The sequence below is a fragment of the Oncorhynchus masou genome, unplaced genomic scaffold, assembly GCF_036934945.1.
Source record: "Oncorhynchus masou masou isolate Uvic2021 unplaced genomic scaffold, UVic_Omas_1.1 unplaced_scaffold_9507, whole genome shotgun sequence".
NCBI lineage: Eukaryota > Metazoa > Chordata > Actinopteri > Salmoniformes > Salmonidae > Oncorhynchus > Oncorhynchus masou.
The window spans coordinates 3176-10609 of NW_027016004.1; the positions used below are offsets into that span (position 1 = coordinate 3176).

General features: G+C 42.4%; 1 long non-coding RNA gene across 1 annotated transcript; it reads right to left on the reverse strand.

Annotated features, from left to right (window-relative positions):
- Nucleotides 1–319: 319 nt before the first annotated feature.
- LOC135538391 (uncharacterized) lies at nucleotides 320–6571 on the reverse strand. Its single transcript, XR_010455418.1, has 3 exons — nucleotides 5857–6571; nucleotides 1247–1365; nucleotides 320–406 (listed from the first exon to the last, which is right to left on the reverse strand). It is a non-coding gene; the product is annotated as an uncharacterized LOC135538391 (long non-coding RNA).
- Between the last annotated feature and the right edge of the window lie 863 nt (nucleotides 6572–7434).

Below are 7434 nucleotides of genomic sequence, written 5' to 3' on the forward strand. Positions count from 1 at the left end.
TAAGTTCAGTGCATGGGTAAGTTCAGTGCATGGGTAAGTTCAGTGCATGGGTAAGTTCAGTGCATGGGTAAGTTCAGTGCATGGGTAAGTTCAGTGCATGGGTAAGTTCAGTGCATGGGTAAGTTAGGGTAAGTTCAGTGCATGGGTAAGTTAGGGTAAGTCCAGTACATGGGTAAGTTCAGTGCATGGCTAAGTTAGGGTAAGTTCAGTGCATGGGTAAGTTCAGTGCATGGGTAAGTTCAGTGCATGGGTAAGTTAGGGTAAGTTCAGTGCATGGGTAAGTTCAGTGCATGGGTAAGTTCAGTACATGGGTAAGTTAGGGTAAGTTCAGCAGTAGTTCTCACCGGCCCTTCAGGTTCTCCAGTTCCCGATGATGCAGCATGCTCTTCATATGCTCATCCATCTCCTGGAGACACAAGAACACAAACCATTCACACCTAAAGACATGATATTTATCACAACAAACCATTCACACCTAAAGACATGATATTTATCACAAAAAACCATTCACACCTAAAGACATGATATTTATCACAACAAACCATTCACACCTAAAGACATGATATTTATCACAACAAACCATTCACACCTAAAGACATGATATTTACCACAACAAACCATTCACACCTAAAGACATGATATTTATCACAACAAACCATTCACACCTAAAGACATGATATTTATCACAACAAACCATTCACACCTAAAGACATGATATTTATCACAACAAACCATTCACACCTAAAGACATGATATTTACCACAACAAACCATTCACACCTAAAGACATGATATTTACCACAACAAACCATTCACACCTAAAGACATGATATTTATCACAACAAACCATTCACACCTAAAGACATGATATTTATCACAACAAACCATTCACACCTAAAGACCTGATATTTATCACAACAAACCATTCACACCTAAAGACATGATATTTACCACAACAAACCATTCACACCTAAAGACATGATATTTATCACAACAAACCATTCACACCTCAAGACATGATATTTATCACAACAAACCATTCACACCTCAAGACATGATATTTATCACAACAAACCATTCACACCTAAAGACATGATATTTATCACAACAAACCATTCACACCTAAAGACATGATATTTATCACAACAAACCATTCACACCTAAAGACCTAAACGTTTTAGAAAAGAGCTATAAAAAATGTTTTATACGACTCAATTTCTTTCCAGGAGGCTTTGAAAAAGTTTTACCTGTTTGGAGCTGTATACGATCTGACAGAGAATGCACTTCCTTTCCCTCCCCATGTTGGATATTGGTGATGGGTTTCCAAAAATAAAATTAATTTTTAAAAAATCAGGTCATTTGCGTACTGTTGGGAGAAAGAAAATTGAAAAGGAGAATTATTGAAAACAGTCTATATAAAAAGCTTCACTGACTGAACAGACACTGTGCAAATTGTTTGTATAACACGGCTGCCTCAATTATATATAAACGTCAGCTGCCCAAATACATGTGGCCACTATTATGTTACGTACAAGCATGCAGGACTGCTGCCAGTGACCAGCTATCCTCTGACTGCCCAAAGCCCCAGCAGAGTGTCTGTGTGTACATATGAGACTTGACTGGCAAAGGCCCATCAGCTGGGACAGCGGGGAGAGGAGGTCAGAGCTGGGACAGAGGGGAGCGGAGGTCAGCTCTACTCCATCAGCTGGGACAGAGGGGAGAGGAGGTCATCTCTGCTCCATCAGCTGGGACAGAGGGGAGTGGAGGTCATCTCTGCCCCATCAGCTGGGACAGAGGGGAGTGGAGGTCATCTCTGCCCCATCAGCTGGGACAGAGGGGAGTGGAGGTCATCTCTGCCCCATCAGCTGGGACAGAGGGGAGTGGAGGTCATCCCTGCTCCATCAGCTGGGACAGAGGGGAGAGGAGGTCATCTCTGCCCCATCAGCTGGGACAGAGGGGAGAGGAGGTCAGCTCTACTCCATCAGCTGGGACAGAGGGGAGAGGAGATCAGCTCTGCTCCATCAGCTGGGACAGAGGGGAGTGGAGGTCAGCTTTGCTCCATCAGCTGGGACAGAGGGGAGTGGAGGTCAGCTCTTTCCCACCGCCCACGTCTCGCTGGCACTTCCTCAACATGCTTAAGATCCCCACCCAACCCTAACCCAATCTGGCCTCCCCTGAATGCCAGCCCTACAGCACAGACTCTGCCAGTCCACAGAGTGCCACAGAGTTCACACTAGCCTAATTCCAGACTCAGAGTACATCTCAAATGGTAATTTTCCCTATATATAGTGCACTGCTGTTACAAATTACTGCACTACATAGGGAATAGGGTGCCAGTTGTGGTTAAAAGTAGTGTACTACATAGGGAATAGGGTGCCATTTGGATGACCTGATGATAGAACAGCACTAGAGCCAGACAGCAGGGCTGGTGGAGAAGCTTGTGGAGAGAAAACTCCAACCCCTCTCCAGGACCAGGGTTGGAGTGAAAACCCACAGGACGGTCTCTCTCAAGGAACAGGGTTGGAGTGAAAACCCACAGGACGGTCTCTCAAGGAGCAGGTTTGGAGGGAAAACCCACAGGACGGTATCTCTCCAGGAACAATTGCTTTGTCACATGTTTTGTAGTTTTACTTTAGTTCCTTTTTGCAAACAGGAAGAATGTTTTGGAATATTAGTATTTATTTTATTTGTATTTTTTTCCAATTTCGTGATTATTATCTTGTCTCGTCGCTTCAACTCCCCAACGGGCTCAGGAGAGGCGAAGGTAGAGTCATGCGTCCCCGAAACATGACCCGCTTAACCACGCCGCTTAAACCCGGTAGCCAGCAGCACCAGTGTCAACTGATGACCGAAGTCAGCTTGCAGGTGCACGGCCTGCCACAAGGGGTCGCTAGAGGGCGATGAGCCAAGTAAAGCCCGCCCCTGGCCAAACCCTCCCCTAACCCGGAAGCCAGCAACACCAATGAGAGGAAACTCTGTTCAACTGACGACCGAAGTCAGCAGGTTGTGACGCCCGACCCGCCACAAAGAGCCGCTAGAGCGCGATTAGTCAAGTAGAGGATCGAACCACCGGCTGTAGTGACGCTGCAACACAGCGATGCAGTGCCTTAGACCACAGTGCCCTTTGGGAGGCCAGGGATATTTTGTATCTGTACAGGTTTCCTTCTTCTCACTCTATCATTTAGGTTTGTATTGTGGAGTAACTACAATGTTGTTGATCCATCCTCAGTTTTCTCCTATCACAGCCGTTAAACTCTGTAACTGTTTTAAAGTCACTATTGACCTCCATGGTGAAATCGCTAAGCGGTTTCCTTCCTCTCTGGCAACTGAGATAGGAAGGACGCCTATATCTTTGTCGTGACTGGGTTTTTTAATACACCATCCACATTGTAATTAATTACTTCACCATGCTCAAAGGGATATTCAATGTCTGCTTTTTACCCATCTACCAATAGGTGCCCTTCTTTGTGAGGCATTGGAAAACCTCCCTGGTCTGTGTGTTTGAAATTCACTGCTCGACCAAGGGACCTTAATTCTATGTGTGGGGTCAAAACCCATGCAATGTATGCTAATTTTGACTCCTGAACTTATTTAGGATTACCATAACAAAGGGCTTGAATACTTATTGACAAGAAATTTCAACTTTTTAAAAAAACTTTTATTATTTACATTTTTTTTTAATGGCGAAAAACTATTTCACTTTGACATTATGGGGTATTGTGCGTAGGCCATTGACAAAACATCTCAATGTAATCCATTTTAGATTCAGGCTGCAACACAATGTGGTATAAGTCAAGGGGTATGAATACTTTCTGAAGGCCCTGTATATGGTTCAGTTTACCACAGAGGTAAAACCGAATATCAAATATACAATTAACTTTACCTAGTTTCAGGATGTATATCAATTCATTGTGTATTACAGCCTGATTCATCAGACGAACCTTAGTAGTTTGCTAACTAGCTGTGTGTGTGTGTGTGTGTGGTAGCGACCCGTCATTCAGGGCTTTGACCTGTTTGGCTATTAAAAAAAAATAAAGATTTTAGTTTATTATTGCCTGTTTTGCTTGTTATTTTGGCATTGATACGTGTCACATATCAGTTTGAAAACAATGTAAAAAATAATAATTGAGTTAATAAAGCCGGATACAAACATGGTCTCTCTCGCAGCTCCAAAATACAGGTGTTTCAGCCTAGATCCCTGCTTTCTGTGGTAGTGGTGGTGGTTGGCAGCAATGCAGAAAAAACAGAGCATAGGGGTTGGTAATGTTCTCTAGTTGTGCCGTGATTGGCTCAGTGTTCTGTCACTCATGGGGACACCCAATCACTGCAAAAATCTAAGGGTAGAACTCAAACATTCACGCCCCTTGGGTGCTGCCATAGTTACATTAAAAGTGCCCATCCAAGAACGCTCAAGGTCATTGGCCACAGATAAAATGAGGTCAAATCACACTATATCTACCGTAGCTTTGATTGGGCTGATCACGTCAACATCATACTTTCAAAATCTTAGCTCATCGGCAATTGGACAAACATTACACAACAGGTTGGAAATTGCAAATTCAACGCGGAGTGGTTTGGAAGGAATCAGTGGCTAACTGCAAAGCAATCGATGGCCTGCTGTGTGTAAGGGTCTCTTTTCCAAGCTTGAAAGGATAAACATTCACGTGCAACACCATCAGCCAGAAAAGATTGAGAACATTGGTCATGCGGTCAATCCTGCATGACTTCTGGGAACTCTTCCAACTCGGTATTCCAAGTCGGGAACTCTGGCCTCTGTCTAGATCTCCAACCTGAAGATCACTGATGTCATGATTCAACATTGTGTCGTCGTCGTCGTCGTCCCCCCCCCCCCCAGAGTTCCCAATTGTCTTGAAAGCACCATACATCCAGAGAATGCCACAATATGCTGACAAAATTTGCCCACAAGAAGGACCGCTGTGCCACCTTCCTGTTCAAGTGAGCACAGCACAACAAGGTGAGTCCAAATATACATTGTATGCTTCTGCATATATGATGTAATATGCCAGGGAGATATGTATATTACAGATTGCCTCTTATCTGCTCCTCATCCCATAGTTTGTACATCTCAGTTGTCAGTAGAAACCACATTTGTTTAAACAAGTCAGTCATATCAGCTATGTTTCTTTCAAAGGCAGTAAATGAGGCTGAATGAACTGCTTCACTGCCAGACAAGGCTCCACTGATAGCCAGGTGTAGCAGTGGTAAGGATTCACTCCATGGTGCTGAACAAAAAGCTCTGCTGTTGGGACAGCTTTACGTATACCCTAACAGTTGATGGGCACCGTTCGTCACCGTTATAGTGTAAATAATGTGTTGTATTGTGTACTGGCTTTGCTGACATGTACCTAAAAATATATTAAAAAATAGTTTGCCAACCAAGACTGACACGCTAAAATCGCCACTGTTTTGTGTGTTTGTGTGTGTGTGGGGGGGCGTGGGTTGTCAATACATGCGTTGCGTGGCTATCAACAAACACCAGCCAGATCCAGTCCATTGTTTTGCTAGCAAGCTCGCCTTGTTTAGGATGGGGCCTTTCAGTACACATGGCTCTGTTCACAACTAGCTAACTGCTTTGGCGAACAAGTGGCTAGCCAACGTAGCTACTTCAGACCCAAATGTAAATATATTAGCTACTTTGTTATATTGTTGTTTGTATACGCATGAGGTTAGCTACTAACTACATAACGTTAGCTAGTTAGCCGTTAGTTACTTCTATCTAGCAAGAAACAAACGCACTGTTCTCACGGCAATTCTTCAAAACTGACCAAAAACTCTTCTCATTTTAAGTTATAACTGTGTGTATGTAGCTAAACGCATGTACATTTAGCAAGAATACCTGTGAAAATATATCGTTTAGTGGCGCAAGTTCATCCACTTCCCGTCTTGTCGCTGCATCGACCCGGTTGACCCTCCCAGATGTGGACCGGGCCGTGAAGACGCGAAGCCAAAAAGGTTTTTACCACAGAACAATGAGACAAATATTTCACCGGATGTATCTATTTGAAGCTTCCGCTTGGCATTTCCCCTCACTACCAAATATGGCCAATACCAAAATCAGTGGGGAGAAGATTGGATGTATTCGAACATTTTACTAATTTTCTCATCGATTAAATATTTAATCTCAATACAGTTTTATTTTCCAAAATCTAAAATATGTTACGACAGACTTTACCCAATTAGACTTTTTTTAAATTCGCATTGTTTTGAAGGGGCGCAAAGGCACAAGCGCACTTCGCAGAGTCGGCGCTCTCTAACGGAAATATGCAAATACATGACAGAACGAACCAATAGGTTCTCGCGAAATCGTGCTTGGCTCTGCCAACCTCCTTGCTTGTTCTGCCCACTATGACTCATTTGTTTCCGTTTGAAACGACAGGCTGTGGGTTATCTTGGTTTAGTTATAAAATCTTTGGTTTTATTCAACCCAAAATCTGTCCATGAAAATAAGCCCAAGAAGTGTGGAATTTTTGTGTTGAAGTCACCGAGAGAGATTGTCGAAATTGGTCAGCAAAAAAATGTAATTGCTAATTTACTATGTGAGGCTTATTTGATCGAGTAGAATTGAGAATCTATCAAAAAAAAGTGCAACATCCAGAACTCTCAGTTTTACAATTATTTACAAGTAAGAAGCCATCTTACTAAAGCAGTGGACCGTAATAAAACCCGTAACCCAAAACGCTTCGTGATATACATCCTTTAATTAAATATATAACAAAGATCTATAACCAAGTAAATGCTAAGAATGTGCTGGGGGACATATACAGAATTATCCAAGAAGAAACAAAACATGAGAACGTTACAGTGGTAACTAATTGGGAAGATGAGCTGCAAATAGTAATAACCAAAGAGGACTGAGAGGACATATCAAGAGACACGTCCAAGATAACCAACTCTCTACTTTGGAGGAGGTAACATTCTTGGAAAACTCCTATAATACAATGAAAATACAACCGTGACATCACACCAAGCTGCTGGCGTTACTGGAGGGAGAGCAGAGTTAACTCACATATTATATTCCTGCCCGGTCCTCAATCATTTCTGGATTGAAGTATAGAAAGTATTGGATGATACTTTCAAACGTTTGGCGCTTTCTCTAAATCCAGAACACATACTCTGAGGGGAGAACCCCTCATGCGCTGTTCCTCTACTCTGATAAATATACCTCTTCAGAATTATGAGAATAACAGCGTTTAAACAGATAACTATAAAGAAACTGGCTTAAAAAGCTGGGACCACAAATAACCAATTGGAAAGAAACAATTAATTAAAAATATAGTATGGAAATAACTCATAGAAGTACGATTTGAGACACGATGGCGGAACGGACGTTATGTTATGAAATATATATATATATATATATATATATATATATAGGCCATAACAGGAGATAACATATACATGTTTTGAAAGGGCG